This window comes from Euleptes europaea, chromosome 6 (assembly GCF_029931775.1).
Source record: "Euleptes europaea isolate rEulEur1 chromosome 6, rEulEur1.hap1, whole genome shotgun sequence".
Classification (NCBI taxonomy): Eukaryota; Metazoa; Chordata; class Lepidosauria; order Squamata; family Sphaerodactylidae; genus Euleptes; species Euleptes europaea.
The window spans coordinates 3,974,547-3,993,270 of record NC_079317.1 but is presented as its reverse complement, the minus strand read 5'-3'; the positions used below and the strand labels follow the sequence as shown (position 1 = coordinate 3,993,270).

Genomic DNA, 18,724 nt, shown 5'->3' with positions numbered 1-18,724 from the left:
GTTCCTCCGGGCGGAGGTCCCGCAGCTCCTGGCGGGGGTCCCGTCGCGCCTGGAGGCGGACCTGTTGCCCCTGGCGGAGGTCCCGTCGCACCTGGTGGGGGACCCGTGATTCCGGGCGGAGGACCCGCAGCTTCTGGCCCCGCAGCGCCCGAGAGAGGGCCTGTAGCACCTGCCTTACCAGGAGTCCCAGCTCCTGGTTATCCACCTGTACCCCCAGTGCCATGGAGACCGCCAAATCTGAAAGTTAATTATGACTGTTCTGTCAAAACCTTACCCCGCTTTTTGCATCACGTGGATAGTTATATGAGAGAGCAAAGACAATTCTTCCCAACCGAAGATAGCCGTGTCCGTTTCGTTGCCTCCCTGTTAACGGACAAAGCGGCCGACTGGATGATTCTCCAGTTTGATACGCGGTCCCGCACCATCCGTTCCCTCGATAATTTTATGTTCGCCTTGCAGCGGCGCTTTGAGGATCCCTTCATGGGAGAGAGAGCCAAAGCGGAACTTTTACAACTTAGGCAAGGCTCCTCTCCAGTTCGGGAATTCACAGATGAATTCCAACAGCTCGCGAGTAAGGTAGTGGACTGGCCCGAAGCTACCCTCATCCACTACTTTCGTGAGGCATTGCACCCGGACATTTTAAATTGGTCCTATATGCGGGGTGATCCTGATACTCTTGAGGATTGGATTTTACTGGCTGAGGAAGTTGAAAGCCGCCGGCGATTCATTTCGCTAGTCCGAAATAGAACCAAGGAGAAGGGCGGACAAAAGCCTCCCACCAAACCTTTGACTCCCAACCCGTGGAGACAAACCCGACCCCCTCTGGATCGCAAGTCACGGTTTCAGAGAGGGGCCTGTCTCGTTTGCGGTGGAATGGGTCATTTTGCATCGGCTTGCCCTCAACGTCCAGACACCACTCGCCCCAGCATACCGCCCCAAGCTCGAGGACGACCTCAACGCAGAGGCACCGCGGCCACCCGCAGCGCAGCGCCAGGACGACCCACACCCTCTGCACTTCACATCAGAGAATCGTCCAACCTTCCCACACCAATCGACCCCGTAGGGTCCCGGATTACAAGTGCCCCAGTGGGGGACAGTTCTCCTTCTTCCGAAGAAGATACCCTATGGAATTCCCCAGCCCTTAATCTGGAAACCCCTCTCGACCTGTCACATATTGTCCGTCTACATTCCTTTCCGCGTAATTGCGACCGCGGAAGTAGCTACGTGGCTAAATTTTGGAAAGCATTTCTCAAGTTGGTGGGGGTGGAACAGGGTTTGTCTAGCGCTTATCACCCCCAAACGGATGGGCAAACTGAACGTGTCAATGCTGTCCTGGAATGTTATTTACGCTGTTGTGCCAATTACCATCAGGATAATTGGGTTGAATTGTTGCCTTTTGCTGAATATGCTTACAATAATGCTGTGCATCAATCTACAGGTTTTAGTCCATTCTATGTAGTGTACGGTCAGGATTTCGGCCCCATTGCTCATGTGGATATGACGGGGGTGGAGGGGAGTGTCGAGGTGGATTCCTGGACTCAAGCCACCTGCAACACCTGGCCCTGGCTAGTAAAGAATCTAGACAGGGCCAAGCGCAAATACAAGGCTCAAGCAGATAAGCATCGTTCTCCCAGTAAAGACTTTCAAGTGGGAGACTTAGTGTACCTTTCCACCAAGAATCTGCGGTCCACCCGACCTTGCCATAAACTCAGTGCCAAGTACGTGGGGCCATATCCCATCGCCCGGATAATTAACCCTGTCACTGTAGAACTGGCTCTTCCGAAAACCCTGAGACTTATCCACTCTGTCTTCCATGTTAGTCTCCTCAAGCCTCATGTCGCCTCCTCAGATTGGCACCCGGAACCGCCCCCTGAGCAGCCTGTGATGGGGGGGGGGGAGGAACATTTCGAAGTGTCTAAGATTCTAGACTCTCGTATATGTCATAGGTCCCTACAGTATCTGGTTCGTTGGAAACACTTCCCCCCTGCCTACGATGAATGGGTGAAAGCACGAGATGTCTCCGCCCCGGACCTGGTGCACGCCTTCCACACCGCCTACCCCGATAAACCGTCCCCCTTGCCGACCGGGAGGGGCCCCTAAGGGGAGCAGAATGTCAGGCCTGTGTCTCAGTTTCACTTTTCCACCAACTTGCTCCCAAGGACTGTTTTGCATTTTAGGACTCTTTGAAGTAGACAGTTCTCCGTGGGAACGGAGGCATCTCTAGACTGTTTTGAAATTGTAATCTCATGAACCTGTCCTAAGCTGCTGAATGCTGAATGCTTTTTGCTATGCTTTTATATAGTCAAGTGTATCCCAGTGCCCTCCATTGCTGTCTTAGATCCTGTATGCTCTGCTTACCTATGCTGCCAGTAAACCATCTTCCTGGGACCAGTTTGTCTCCTGCAGTGGTTATTGGTTCTGAATAGGGCAAGTGCTGACACACGGGCACAGCAGCAGCGACTACAAGAAACAATAGCAAACCTCCCGCCCGTCTTTTCCACAAATCTGGGACGAATCAAGGGTGTCTTCCATGCCATCCGGACCCCACCAGGAAAGGTGGCCCGATCCCATTGGCGACCAGTGCCCCGCAAGAGGTGGGAAGAGGTGGAACGGGAGGTAGACAAGACGTTAAAAATGGGAGTCATCGAACCGTCGAACAGTTCCTGGCAGAGTCCCATTGTCCTGGTACCCAAGCTGGACGGCAGTGTCCGATTCTGTGTCGACTACCGGGCAGTCAACCAGATAGCTGAGTTTGACGCGTACCCTATGCCCTGGGCCGACATCCTTATAGACCAACTGGGCACCGCTAGGTATCTGTCCGCTCTCGATCTCACGAAAGGCTACTGGCAGATTCCCATGAGGCTGGAGGATAAAGAAAAATGGCTTTTGCAACTTTTTCCGGGCTCTATCAGTTTACAGTAATGCCGTTTGGCCTCCATGGGGCGGCAGCAACCTTCCAGCGTATGGTTGATAGAGTTCTGGCCCAATGCCAGGGATTCACTTTAACAGAAAAGAAGAGAGTTTAAGAATGAATAAGGCTTGGCTTCCTGTCCTGAAAACCTCCAGACCAACAAAGACTACAGTCCACAATAGCCATGCAGATTAGCTTTGGATTTCACACATTAACAGATCACTTCAGGATACAGTGGTTCCATATTAACATACCATTCCCTCATTAGCACATTATCTTGATACTTACAGGACAATGATTAGCACATTACCTTTGATACTTTTTGCAGGACAATGACTCAGCTCAAACCCAACCCCTTTCTGACTACATATTACTCTTCCTACACACTTGACACTGAGAGACACTGTCCTTCAGTGTTACTCCTCTGCAGATGCCGGCCACAGCTGCTGGAGAAACGTCAGGAAAGAAAATACCAAGACCATGGTCACACAGCCCGGATAACCTACAAGAACCAAAGAAAAGGTTTTCTTTCCCCTTTCCAGCATCTCTCCAGCTGGTCTCTCTTGCAGGGGCCCCCGCGTAGGAAGCCGCCCCAACTCTCAGCCCCAGAGGAGAGAAAAAACTTCTCCTCCACGGTCCCAAATGCTTTGGTTTGACGGTTGCCAACCTCCAGGGGAGGCCTGGAGCTGTCTTATAATTGCAGCTGATCTCCAGGCTGCAGAGCTCAGATCCCCTGGGGGGAAAGGCTGCTTTGGAAGTGATTGCGCTGATTTCCCCCCTCCCGAAACCCTGCCCCCCCTCGCCAGGCTCCACCTCCAGATCTCTCCCCACCCGGATTGGCCACTCCTCGGCTCCGCCTCCATCGTTCCGCCTGGGTCCGGTTGTTACCGGGAACTACATTTCCCAGAAGGCCTTGCGAGGGGCAATCCCCGCGTGTCCTGGGTGCAGGAGGGGAGGGAGGACAAAGGGGTCTGGGGGCGCCATGGGGTCCCTCCGGGGGCCTCCTCCTCCTCCTCCTCTCCCTGCTCCTTCCCCCCGGCGGGAGGGGGAATCCGGGTCTTGCAGGGCTGCTGCGGGGAAGGTGAGTGGGGTTGGGGGGGGTCATAAAGCAGATGTGGGGTGAGACTCGGGAGGGGGGGAGATCTGGGCCTTGGGGTGGTGGTGGTTGCCACTCTCCTGTGTCCCAACCCCCCAGCCCTGCGTTTCTTCCCTGCTGAGCCCCCCAGCTCCCGGGGGTCCCCCCGACCCTTTTCAGCCTGCGGACCCAGTTTGGGAGGTCAGACACTGCAGGGTGGGCGCAGCAAGAGCAGCAGCAGCAAAGGGGCTTCGTCAGGAGGTGGGGCCAGACCCCCCCAATGTCTTCCACGGCTGAGCTTCAGCCCCACTGTGAAGCTCCTTTTGGGCGGGGGGGGGGGGGACAGCTGCTGCCGCCAAAGCGACGTTTTTAAAAAACCTGCGCAGCCAATCAAATAGTCCGTGGAAGCCCAGGAGGCGAAAACCCTTCTTCGCTCCCCCCACTTCCCAGAAACATTTGGTGGGCGACGGAAAAGGTGTCTGCGGACCCCATGCTGGAGACCCCTGGCCTAGGCGGACCCCTTGGTCTGATCCAGCAGCCGCGTCCCTTGTCTGTCCTTAGCTGACCCCCTCCCCACCCTTAGCTGGCTGCACTTCCAGTGCCCTTTCCCCCCACCCTCCACAGTCCGACCCCCAACGAGGCGTTTGGCCATGTTCTGCCCCTGTAGCAGAAATGGGCTTTCGGTGTGTCCGGTCAGTCATCGGGTTTTTGTGCCAGGAAGTTGTTAGCTTGCATCAATTTTTTGTTAGACTCTGTGCCCTGACTGCAGCTGAAGGGGTTGTATTATTACAACAGTGGAGTGATAAATAAAAGCCCCCCTCTGGTAAATCAATGGCTTGAGGACCTTAGAACTTTATCAGTATTTGAACACGTGGCATATAGATGACTATTGAGTATGGACTTATTTTTAGATATTTGGAAACGTTTCATTGAGACTTAGTGGTAGGTCTGCCACCACTGTTGTTATATGTCTCTGTGTATGCTTTTTTTAGTTGCTGGATTTTGAGTTTTCCCCTCGTCTGTTATTTTTTTTCTTTAAAAAAAAAAACTAAAGGTAAATACATAAAGTATATTATACCTGTCAGAGCCTGGAAAAAAAGAATGCAGTTTTTCTTGCCATCAGTTTAGTGTATTACTTTATTTCATTCAACTGACTGGCCGATGGGGTTCTTCTTTCACTCTTGAATGTTCAGAGACAGGAATAGAAGATCAGCTGGGCCATATTTTCCTCTTTCAGGGATCACCAGTGTCCTTTGAGGAGGTGGCTGTGTTCTTCACGGTGGAGGAATGGGCTCTGCTGGATCCAGGCCAAAGAAAACTCCACCGGGAAGTTATGGAGGAAAATTACGAGACCATGGGCTCTGTGGGTAAGGATCTTTCCCCTTTTACCATGAACACAAAAGAGAACAGTGGGACTGGCTTCTTCCTTTGGCCCTCTTGAATTTCAGAACATACTTTTGATTGCCAGAGAAGAAAGAATGGAGCTTCCGTTCCTGGGGATCTTACAGGGCCTGAAAAAGAGAGCTTAAAGGGCATTGATGCTAATACATTTATGCTGTGAATGTGTTGATGAGGAGGGCTCCGATTGAGAGAGATGGACAATATCCTGTTAGGTTCCTGCTAGCAAATCCTTACAGCAAGGATTCTGGGTACAAATAGTAGCCTTCACATATCCCAGGATCAACACCCATCACAGAAATGGGTGTACCTATGTTATAACTGACATCCTGATCTGACCAGCAAAAACCTTGGCAAAAGTATCCCATATAATTGCCTGTTCCTGGGACATTAGAGGCTGGGGTTTAGACACCGGCAGTTGCTACCTGGAGCAGTTGGGAGGAACGTGAACTAGCGGATGCTGTAATAGCTGAGGAGGAAGTTTTCTTTGTTGCCATCACCATCGCTTCATAGGTCTTGCCATGAGCTCAATAGCTATCCATGGTTACTAGTCAAAATGGCTACTGGTCATGATGCATACCTATTCTCTCCAGTATCTGGCCTGTTATATCAGGTGCTGTGGAGCAAAGGCAGGACAATGCTGCTGCAGTCGTTTTGTTTGGCGGCTTCCTAGAGGCACCTGGTTGGCCACTGTGTGAACAGACTGCTGGACTTGATGGGCCTTGGTCTGATCCAGAAGGGCCTTTCTTATGTTCTTAACCACCTCTTTGAGTGGCTGAGGGAAGGTGCCTGGAATTAGTGACTGATTTATAACAGATGCAGTAAGGGTTTGTTGATGTGGCCCTTGCATGGTTTTATCATATGAAGCTGCCCCACGTAACGACAAGTATCCCAGGTACAAGTAGTGGCCTTCACAGATCCCAGGATCAACACCCATCACAGAAATTGGTTCAAAATGGTCCATAAATACCAAAGTATTAGGCCTTCCTTCTGGTGTACCTATGTTATAACTGACATCCTGATCTGACCAGCAAAAACCTTGGCAAAAGTAGCACAGCTCATTGTCTGTTCCTGGGACATGAGAGTCTCAGATTTAGGCACCAGCAGTTGGTAGGCTACCTGGAACTGTTGGGGGGAACGTGAACTAGGTGATGCTGTAATAGCCGAGGAGGAAGCTTTCTTTGCGGCCATCATAGGTCTTACCTTGAGCTCGATAGCAAGGTCTGTCCGATTTGGTAAGAGTCAGCAAGGGGCAACCTTGCCGACAGCTTGAAGGAGCTTCACATTCCACGTTTCCACTGCAGCCTCAACAAAACATGTTTGGAAACCTAAAATCCCCCAGAGCGTTTTGGAATCTTGTAGGATTCTTGAGCTTCTGTGGGTGGAGCATTTTACCCGGGCCTCCTCTCAAGCGGGGTGTGGAGGCCACATTCATTCCCCTTGGTTTTAAGCAGGCAGTGAATTGAATAGTAAAGGAAGAACTGCAACAAAAATCAAAACAAAGAAGTTGCAGAGAAATTGCAGAGAAATGATAATGGATACAAAATATAACTTTTTAGTTAAAGTACCAAAACAAATCAGAAATATGTAACCAAACAACATATATAAATACGTATGATCAAAAATGGATACAATATATTTCTGTATAAGACAAATCAGAAATGCATGTGTTTTTTTTCCATATGTTCTTCAGTGGTCATCAAATATAAGCCATATAAGACAATTAAACAGTACTAAAAGGTAAAGGTAAAGGTTCCCTGTGCAAGCACTGGGTCATTCCTGACCCATGGGGTGACGTCATCCCGACGTTTCCAAGGCAGATTTTTGTTTTGCGGGTGGTTTGCCAGTGTCTTCCCCACTCATCTTCCTTTTACCCCCAGCAAGCTGGTTACTCATTTTACCGACCTCGGAAGGATGGAAGGCTGAGTCAACCTTGAGCCGGCTACCTGAAACCGACTTCCGTTGGGATCGAACTCAGGTCGTGAGCAGAGCTTTTGACTGTAGTACTGCAGCTTAACACTCTGAGCCACAGGGCTCAAAAACAGTACTAGGATGCAATAAATACATGCTATATAAAGAGCCAGGGTTGCTCTGTATAGCAGTATGCAAAGCTAAAAAAAAGAAGGACCAAAAGCAGCTTAAATCGTTTTTCTGTCCTCCATGTTATCCTTACTATGCTATCTAAAGAACTCTATGACATTGAAGTCCCTCCCCTCCCCAAACCCTGCCCTCCTCAGGCTCCGCCCCCCAAATCTCCCGCCAGTTGGGAAGAGGGACCTGGCAACCCTAGTGAGGTGCAACCTTGTAGATAGCTTCGAGGAGCTCCACATTCCACATCTCCACTGCAGCCTCTACAGAACACATGTCTGGAATCCTAAAAAAATCCTGAGCGTTTTGGAATTGGGTAGGATTCACAAGCCTCTGTGGGTGGAGTGTTTTAGCCAGGACTCCTCTCATGTGAGGTGTGGAGGCCACATTCATTCCCCTTGGTTCTAAGTAGGCAGTGAATGGAACAATCATGGAAGAACTGCAACAAAAATCAAAACCAAGGAGTAAGAAGTTGCAGAGAAACAATATGTACATTATCAATAACGGAAACAAAGTATAACTTTTTACTTAAAGTACAAAAACAAATCAAAAATATGTAACCAAACGATATCTATAAATGTGTATTAGCAAAAATCGATACAATATATTTCTGTATAAGACAAATCAGAAATGCATGACCAGATGTGTTTCGACCAGATGTTCTTCAGTGATCATCAAATATAAACAATATAAGACAGTGAAACAGTATTAGGATGCAATAAATACATGCTATATAAAGAGCCAGGGTTGCTCTGCATAGCAGTATGCAAACCTAAAAAAAAAGAAGGCAATTAAAAAAAATACTATTATATGATTAATTTTGCCTGCCACAAATACGCAACTGGATAATTTGTACCTCATATTCTCCAGTGGGGACCAAAAGCAGCTTAAATCGTTCTTTTGTCCTCCATGTTATCCTCACAACAACCCTGCAAGGTAGTTCTGGCTGAGAGTGTACACCTGGCCCAAGATAACCCAGGAAGCATCTAGGAAGAGCCCTGGGTATTTGAAACGGGGTCTCTGTGATCCTTTTCAGACACTCTAACCACTATACCACGCTGGTTCTGTTAGCTCAGGGAATCTCCCTATGTTTTGTATGGGGGAGATATTTTGCTGCCTGCCTGCCTGCCTGTGCTGCCATTCTCTTCTGTGGGGACACAAAGCATCATATGTTGTATTCCTCTCCTCCATTACGCCTTACAACAACCCTGTGAGACAGGTCTGGCTGAGACCCAGTGGTCCAATGTCAGGCTGCAACCCTCAGTGGCAGATTGGAGATTCGAACCCAGATCTCCATGGGCCAAGTCCAACATGCCAACTACTGCCACATGCAAGCTCTGCCAGGAGAGAGAAGTTTTAAACCCCCTGTGTTTTTTCATAGAATGGATCTTTTCCACCCGCTTGTCTCCAGTACTTGCACTTTCCTGGCTTCTCCTGAGGAAACTTTCGCATCCATTTCCAAGAACGGAGGGATGGAGTAGAGCTAATCTGTGGCAGGAGGGTCCGATTCAATTCCTTTTTGGCACTGCAAGTCGCATCCTCCTCCTGAAGCGGGTGGCCAGTTTTGAGACACCCGAGTTCTGTCTTCCACCATCAATCGTCGCTTCCACGGCACAAAGCGCTTAGCGGGATGGGGAGTGGGGATTATGATTCTTTCCAAGTTGCAATTCCTTCCATGTTTGGCATGGCTTTTGTGGGGGGCACCTCATTTCCCACTGTGTCTCCGGTTCCACACTGATTCCTTTTTGTTTTTGTATGGTATAAGCCTTCCCCGCAGTGACAAGATGTTCTTAAGGTAGCCAGTGGGAAGAATTTGGGTCTCTGCTGTGAGGTAAGTTTTGTATTGAGCCTGAAGAGGACAGAGGTCACTGAAAAGGTTTTTTTTTTTTTAAAGAAAACCACAGATTTATTTCTTGATGTACATATGAAACTGCCCCACAAAACAACAAACGAACAACAAAACCTTCTCTTCCGAATTCCCAAAAACATTGGGGCAGAGGTCACTGAAAAGGGGCGTTAAGGAAACCACAGAGATTTATTTATTGAAGTCGCATAACAACAAATGCACAATGAAACTTTCTCTTCCACATTCCCAAAAACATTGAAACATTTTTCATTCTTTGTGTTTTGCTGTTGAAGGGAACTACATTTCCCAGAAGACCCTGCAAGCACCAGAGAGATTCACCCAGGGGGTGGTTTTTCCTGGAGGAGGAGATGGAAAAAGATGGGACGTGGAATTCCCCAGGGCCTCTCTTCTTTCTTGTTTCCCCTGGCTGGAGGGAGAATTTGGCTCTTGCACCTTTGCAGGAAAGGTAAGTTTGGGGTTTCCTCAACAGCTCTTGGGCAAGAATAGGGGAGGGAGAGAAACTTCATGTGAACGGGAGTGGAAGTAGAAGAGGTGGAAGGGGGGAACAGAGAGAGATGTTTCTCTGGCAAGGTCTGTTTGGGGGGATCAGGGAGTTGCTGCTTTCTCAGGAAGCTGATTTTTTCCGGCTGCCAAAAGGCATGGCGAAAGCGGACCATTTTCTCAGGGTCACGGCATTGCTTTCAGGGCACCTTGTTCATCCCTCCCTTCTCCCCCTCCCCCCGCCCACACCACTCCGCTGTGTGCACGTGGCCTCTTCTGTGGTAGGTGAGGCTGAGAGAGTTCTGAGAGAACTGTGACTGGCTCAAGGTCACCCAGCACACTTCACTACATAAGGACATTATTCTACTTAAGAATAATTCCCCCAGTCCCCAATGTAGTGATTCTTCTGCAGTATTGGTTCTTGTAGGTTATCCGGGCTGTGTAACCGTGGTCTTGGTATTTTCTTTCCTGACGTTTCGCCAGCAGCTGTGGCAGCCATCTTCAGAGGAGAAACACTGAAGGACAGTGTCTCTCAGTGTCATGTGTGTAGGAAGAGTAATATATAGTCAGAAAGGGGTTTGCTTTGAGCTGAATCATTGTCCTGCAAAAAGTAACAAAGGTAATGTGCTAACCATTGTCCTGTAAGTATCAAGATAATGTGCTCATGACAGTGTGGTATGTTAATATGGAACCATTGTATCCTGAAGTGATCTGTTAATGTGTGAAATCCAAAGCTAATCTGCATGGCTATTGTGGACTGTAGTCTTTGTTAGTCTGGAGGTTTTCAAGACAGGAAGCCAAGCCTTATTCATTCTTAAACTCTCTTCTGTTAAAGTTGTGCTGATGTTTATGAATTTCAATGGCTTCTCTGTGCAATCTGACAAAATAGTTGGTAGAATTGTCCAGTCTTTCAGTGTCTTGGAATAAGACTCTGTCCTGTTTGTGTCAGTCCATGTTCAGCCACTGCTGATTTCTCAGGTTGGCCCAGTCTGCAGTATCTTTCATGTTCTTTTATCCTTGTTTGTATGTTGCGTTTTGTTGTCCCGATGTAAACTTCTCCACAGCTGCAAGGTATACGATATACTCCTGCAGAGGTAAGGGGGTCTCTTTTGTCTTTGGCTGATCGTAGCATCTGTTGCATTTTCTTGGTGGGTTTAAACACTGTTTGTAGGTTATGTTTTTTCAAAAGTTTCTCCATCCTATCAGTGACTCCTTTAATACATGGCAAGAATACCTTTCCTATGGGAGACTGTTTTTCCTGAGTTTTCTGATTTTTATTTGGTTTAATGGCCCTTCTGATTTCATTCTTGGAATAGCCGTTTGCTAGCAGTGCGTGATTTAGATGATTAGTTTCTTCCTTGAGAAACTGTGGTTCACAGATCCGTCTTGCACGGTCCATTAATGTTTTGATTATTCCTCTTTTCTGTCAGGGGTGGTGGTTGGAGTTTTTGTGTAAGTAGCGATCTGTGTGAGTTGGTTTCCGGTAGACCTTGTGACCTAACTGAAAGTTTGTTTTACGGATGACAAGGGTATCAAGAAATGGGAGTTTACCCTCAATTTCCTTTTCCATGGTAAACTGAATGTTTGGATGGATATTATTAAGATGGTTTAGAAAGTCCATTAATTTTTCTTCACTGTGGCTCCAAATAGTAAATGTGTCATCTACAAACCTGAACCAGACTGTAGGTTTGTAAGGTGCCGATTCTAATGCTGTCTTTTCAAAATATTCCATGTAAAAGTTTGCTATTACTGGACTGAGTGGACTTCCCATAGCTACTCCATCAATCTGTTCATAAAATTCTTTATCCCATAGGAAATAACTTGTTGTCAGACGATGGTGAAATAATGCTGTTATATCTTCTGGAAAAGTCTGGTTAATCAATGAGATTGTGTCTTTTACTGGAACCTTGGTAAAGAGGGGTACAACATCAAAACTGACTAATATATCCTGTGGTTAGCATATTACCTTTGTTACTTTTTGCAGGACAATGATTCAGCTCAAACCCAACCCCTTTCTGACTATATATTACTCTTCCTACACACTTGACACTGAGAGACACTGTCCTTCAGTGTTACTCCTCTGAAGGTGCCGGCCACAGCTGCTGGCGAAACGTCAGGAAAGAAAATACCAAGACCACGGTTACACAGCCCGGATAACTTACAAGAACCAATGAACTCTGACCGTGAAAGCCTTCGACAATACTTCTGCAATATGTTTCTCTTTGCCTTTTGTTTGAAACCCAGAATCTGTTTTGCGATCATACAGTAGCTTACTTGCAATTCAAGCACATGTTGTACAAACTGCAGTCATTGCACAAGGCACAAATCTCTGGGAAGGACCCCGAGGCGGCTGGTGGGTGCTGGATGTTCTGTGCCCTACATCCCTCACCTGTGAGGCCCCATCAATCGTATGCCCGAGGGTGGATATGCTTTGGGTGTGTTAGGAAAAAAATGAAACAAAAGACATGTTGCTGCTAAGTGATATGATTTCTGGAAAAACCACCGATGTATTATATTGGAACATATATTGGAACTGAGTATTGAATCATATCAACTGTACGATGTTTAACCTTCTGTTATATTTTTATTTTGTTGTGGTGGTGGTTATTATAAAATAAACTTAAAGAGTTTTTTAAAAAAGACATGTTGACCTTTATTAGGCCTGTTTCTGTTTACAGAGCTGGAGAGAAGCTTTAGAGTAACACAGAATGCCTCTGCAGACAAAAATGCTTAAAACAGAAACCTTCTCATGGAGACACAGTTTCCATGTATTTCTGGGGTGAAACGTTCAAGATAGTACAATGTCGGCTTTACGTTCCATTATAATTGTTTTTAACTTTTAATTTGACTTGACCGAGAGAAGCCCAGTTCTTTGCAATTGTCTGAGTTTGTATTTCTTGGAGACTTCCAGTACATTATAACTGTCAGAGGCTGGAAAAAAAACTAATGCAATTTTCCTTGCTGTAGATTTGATGTATTGCATTCTTTTTATTTATTCAGCAGCTGATGGGGTTCTCCTTCCTTTGTTGGATGCTCAAGGTCAGGAAGTGATGATGAACTGGGCATTATTTTCCTCTTTCAGAGATCTGCAGTGTCCTTTGAGGAAGTAGCCATCTTCTTCACAGAGGAGGAATGGGCTCTGCTGGATTCAGGCCAAAGAAAACTCTTCTGGGAAGTTATGGAGGAAAATTATGCGACCTTCACCTCTCTGGGTAAGGATCTTTTCCCTTTTATTATGAGCACGGAAGAGGGGAGGGGATGGCATCTTCCTTTGGCACTCTTGAATTTCAGGAGACCACTGTTTTTGCCCCAGAGTAAGGAATGGAACTCCTGCCCCTGGGGATGTTACAGCGCCAGAAAAGGAAAGCACTAAACATTTGAATGCTGTTCTGTATATCAGGGAATATCTCTCTGGAAGCTTGGAAGAACAGGGAGGAGAACTCTGGCCTCCTATGCCCCCCGCCCCAGACAGGAAACCCCCCCCCCACCTTCCTTACCCTGGAAGTTCTCGATGGTCAACTGTATTTTCTGCTTTAACTTTCACCAGTGGTTGTTTCAAGTCTATTTTCTGCCAGTTATGTGGTGTCATCAGCATATCTCAAGTTGCTAATGTTCCTCCCCCCAATTTTCACTCCACCTTCATCTAAATCTAATCCAGTATTCCTTATGATATAGGGAGATAAAATAAATCCTTGTCTGACACCTTAGCCAATTGGAAACCATTCTTGTTCTCCATATTCTGTCCTAACAATAGCCTTTTGTTCAGAGTACAAGTTGCGCATCGAAACAATCAGATGATGTGGCACACCCATTTCCTTTAAAACCAGCCATAGCTTTTCGTGATCCACACAGTCAAAAACTTTACTGTAATTTATGAAACGCAAGTGCCTCTAGTGCCTCTTCCTTTTCAGAATCCAGGCTGAACACCAGGCATTTCTCATTCCATGTATGGTAACAGTCTTTGTTGTAAGATTTTGAGGCTCACTTTACAGGCATGAAAAATTAATGTGATGGTTTGTCAGTTGCTGCACTCTTTGATGTTTCCTTTTTTTGGAACTGGAATGTAAATTGACTGTTTCCAGTCTGTAGCCATTATTTTGTTTTCCATATTTGTTGGCATATTCTTGACAAGATTTTGAGGGACTCCATTTCTGTGGCTTGGAATAGCTCTATTGACTTCCCGTCTGCTCCTGCTGTTTTGTTTCTCCCAAACGCTCTCGGTGCAGCTTTCACTTAACTTTCTAAAACTGCAGGTTCTTCTTCCAAAGATTCTTTATTGGTAGGAATCTGTCATCCTTCCATTTCTTCTGTATAGTTTGTCAGTGTATTGTTCCCACTTTTTCTTTATTTTGTCCAGTTAATGTATTTCCCTGTTGATCTTTCAGCTTTAGATTTCCCTTTGATTTCTTGGATCTTGTGGAGCAGATCTCTTGCTCTTCCTTTTAGGTTTTTCTCTTCTCTTTCATGATATTGGTTAATATAATAGTTTTCTTTGTCTCTACGTGCGTGTCGCTGGAACAGTCCATTTCGACGTTTGATTCTGTTTTTGTCTCCTTTTACTTTTGATTATCTTCTGTCTTTAGCAATTTTAAGAGTTTTCTCAGTCATCCATCAAGGCTTTTCATTTCTTTTGTGTGACAGGAATAGTGTTGGTGCATTCTTCCTTGGTAATATCTCTTGTTTCAACCCATAGTTCTTGCTGTTCTCATTCACTTGAATTTAGTAATGCAAATCTGTTCTTTACCTGGTCTTTAAACTCTTCAGGAATGTTGCTGACATTGTATTTTGGCATTATGAATGTTTTGGTATTTTTCTTCAGGTTTATTCTAATTTTTGAAATTAACAATTCATGGTCTGTACCACAGTTGGCTCCTGGTCTTACTCTAGCAGAGAGAAAAGAGCTTCTCCATCTTCTGCTTACAATTATGTAATCTATTTCTATATTGGCCATCCTTTGATGTCCATATATACAATGTTCGCTCTCCTGCTTCATTTCATGCTCCTAGCCCAAATCTGCCAACAATATTTGATTCTGCTTTCTTTCGTACTTTTGCATTCCAGTCCCCTATGATTATCAGCATATCTTATTCAGGCATGTGATCCATTTCTTCCTGGACACTTGCATAAAAGCTTTCCGTCTCTTCCTCATCATCATCTGTATTTGGGCATTACGTTGATTGATGGTGATGTTGCTAGGCTTCTCCTGAAGTGTGATTGATATGATTCAGTCAGACGTTGCATTCACAGCCCCTGACTGCCTGTGCTACATCTCGCCTCACTGTTAAAGCAACGCCTATTCTTCTGTTTTTTTTGTCATTTCACAAGTGAAACACTTTGTAATTTTCTGACTGAAAATGTCCTAATCCAGTCCACTTTAGTTTAGTCACTCTCAGGATTGAAATGTTTAAATGTTCCATTTCTCGTTTTACGATATCAAGCTTACCTTGATTCATGCTTCTCACCTTCCATGTTCTGATTATCTGGTTTGAGCAGCTTTGGACTTTGCTTTTGCGTCCATTCATGTCAACAACTGAACATCCTTTTGGCTTCAGTCCAGTTACGTCGTTAGGAATAATGCTACTTAGACTTGTCCTCCACTCTTCCCCCCCAGAACTGAGCCGTGTTGCACCCCACTGTGTGTTTTTTCCAGTGTGTTCAAATTTCCTTCTGCCATGGTCAGGAGCAGTTGCCAGAATGGGGCAAGACTCCTCAATCAAAGGATTTGTTTCCCCCCAGGCTGCAGAGTCCAGACAAATGCCTCAGACCCTTCCAGCCATTTTCCTCTTTGGCTATCTGGCAAGTGCCCCCTTTATCCCCCTGGTCCTCTCCCTCTAAATCCAGCATGTACACTCCCTTGCTCTTCCTGCCTTTCCTCTGCCTGGGAGGCTCTCCATTGTCGTGGCAATTCCAGGCGAGGATGCCTGCTCTACAGCTCCCCCTGGCTGCGTTGCCAGAGCTGCGTCCCCCGCAAGCCCTGCCTCTCCCGAGGGTCGAGTCTTGGGCCCCAAGAGACCTTCTTTTCACAGTCTGAAAAGAGCCTCAGGCCTTGCTGTGTTAACCCAGTATTCTTCCCCGCCTGGAAGCCCCTAGGCCAACTGCCTCCTCCCCACCATGGCCGTTCGGTGAGTGTGGTGGGGGGGCATTAGGGAGGCCTGGGGAAGGTAGGAGGGCTGGCGCCAGGCCCTGGATGTGACTGACCCAAAGTCATCCACTAAGCTTCCAGGGCAGAGTGGGGATTTGAACCTGGGTCTCCCAGATCCTAGTCTGAAACTGTGACCGCTCCACCACACTGCATTTTGCAGTTGAGCAAGAGCAAGCAGCCAGTCCTACATGAAGACAAAAAAACTGTACCTGCTAACTGATATTTCTACATTTTATTCTTTTTATATTTCTGTCTCTCTTTTGCAGTTCCAGAAGGGAGGGAGGTGGTGAGGGAGAAGGAATCTGCAAGGGTGGTGGTGGGAAAAGACGGAGATCTGCATGACGAAGGGAAATCTGAAGATCAAGCCGTACCAAGGCGAGAGTTAAGAAGGAAAAGGAAAGCAAAAGAGAAGAAGAGGAAGAAACTGGCTGGCTTTCAGAGCAGAAAACAACCAGAGATCTCAACCCAAGAAGAAATGATGAAAAGAAAGACAAAGCATAAGGGTGCCATGAAAGAGACAAGGTTCAGCTGCCAATATGGTGTTAAAACGTGTCAGAACGGTACAACACGCTGGAAAACACATGTATGCTTGGAATGTGGAAAGAGCTTCCGTTACAGTAGTGCACTAACAAGAGATGAAAGGATATATACAAGGAAGAAGCCAGAGAAGTGTCTGGAGAGTGGAAAGTGCTTCTCTCAAAATGGTAACCTAACTAAACATCAAAGGGTTCACAGAGGGGAGAAGCCCTATCAATGCCTCGAGCGTGGAAAGTACTTCCATTGGAATGGCAACCTAACTAAACATCAACGACTTCACAGAGGGAAGAAGCCATATAAATGCCTGGAGTGTGAAAAGTGCTTCTCTTACAGTACCCACCTAACTCGACATCAAAGGGCTCACACAGGGGAGAAACCATATAAATGCCTGGAGTGTAAAAAGTACTTCTCTTGCAGTGACATCCTAACTAAACATCAAAGGGTTCACACAGAGGAGAAGCCATATAAATGCCTGGAGTGTGGAAAGAGCTTCTCTCAGAATGGCCAGCTAACTCAACATCACAGGGTTCACACAGGGGAGAAGCCATATAAATGCCAGATGTGTGGAAAGTGCTTCTCTTGGAGTACCAGCCTAACTCAACATCAAAGGGCTCACACAGGGGAGAAGCCATATAAATGCCAGGTGTGTGGAAAGTGCTTCTCTCTCAGTACCCACTTAACTCGACATCATAGGGCTCACACAGGGGAGAAACCATATAAATGCCTGGAGTGTAAAAAGTGCTTCTCTTGCAGTGACAGCCTAACTCAACATCAAAGGGTTCACACAGAGGAGAAGCCATATAAATGCCTGGAGTGTGGAAAGTGCTTCTCTCAGAATGGCCATCTAACTCAACATCACAGGGTTCACACAGGGGAGAAGCCATATAAATGCCAGATGTGTGGAAAGTGCTTCTCTTCGAGTACCAACCTAACTCATCATCAAAGGGCTCACACAGGGGAGAAGCCATATAAATGCCAGGTGTGTGGAAAGTGCTTCTCTCTCAGTACCCACTTAACTCGACATCAAAGGGTCCACACAGGGGAGAAGCCATATAAATGCCAGATATGTGGAAAGTGCTTCTCTTGGAGTACCAGCCTAACTCAACATCAAAGGGTTCACACAGGGGAGAAGCCATATAAATGCCAGGTGTGTGGAAAGTGCTTCTCTCTCAGTACCACCTTAAATCGACATCAAAGGGTCCACACAGGGGAGAAGCCATATAAATGCCAGGTGTGTGGAGAGAGCTTTTCTCAGAATGGCCACCTAACTCAACATCAAAGGGTTCACACAGGGGAGAAGCCATATAAATGCCTGGAGTGTAAAAAGTGCTTCTCTTGCAGTGACAGCCTAACTCAACATCAAAGGGTTCACACAGAGGAGAAGCCATATAAATGCCTGGAGTGTGGAAAGTGCTTCTCTCAGAATGGCCATCTAACTCAACATCACAGGGTTCACACAGGGGAGAAGCCATATAAATGCCAGATGTGTGGAAAGTGCTTCTCTTCGAGTACCAACCTAACTCATCATCAAAGGGCTCACACAGGGGAGAAGCCATATAAATGCCAGGTGTGTGGAAAGTGCTTCTCTCTCAGTAACCACTTAACTCGACATCAAAGGGTCCACACAGGGGAGAAGCCATATAAATGCCAGATGTGTGGAAAGTGCTTCTCTTGGAGTACCAGCCTAACTCAACATCAAAGGGTTCACACAGGGGAGAAGCCATATAAATGCCAGGTGTGTGGAAAGTGCTTCTCTCTCAGTACCCACTTAACTCAACATCAAAGGGTCCACACAGGGGAGAAGCCATATAAATGCCAGGTGTGTGGAGAGAGCTTTTCTCAGAATGGCCACCTAACTCAACATCAAAGGGTTCACACAGGGGAGAAGCCATATAAATGCCTGGAAAGTGCTTCTCTTATAGTAGCGCCCTAACTAATCATCACAGGGTTCACACAGAGGAGAAGCCATATAAATGCCTGGAGTGTGGAAAGTGCTTCTCTCGGACTAGCCAGCTAACTCAACATCAAAGTGTTCACACAGGGAAGGAGCCATATAAATGCTTGGAGGGTGGCAAGTGCTTCTCTTGGAGTAGCGACTTAACTAAACATCAAAGGGCTCACACAGGTTCCCAGATGTCCCCCAGACCTAACTAAACGTCAAAGGGTTCACAGAGGGGAGTAGCCATATAAATGCCTGGAGTGTGGAAAAATGCTGTGTAAAACTGC

At 46.6% G+C, this 18,724-nt stretch overlaps 1 pseudogene; it reads left to right on the top strand.

Annotated features, from left to right (window-relative positions):
• The first annotated feature begins 2,634 nt into the window (after positions 1-2,634).
• On the top strand, positions 2,635-18,652 carry LOC130478873 (zinc finger protein 883-like; annotated as a pseudogene).
• The last annotated feature ends 72 nt before the right edge of the window (positions 18,653-18,724 follow it).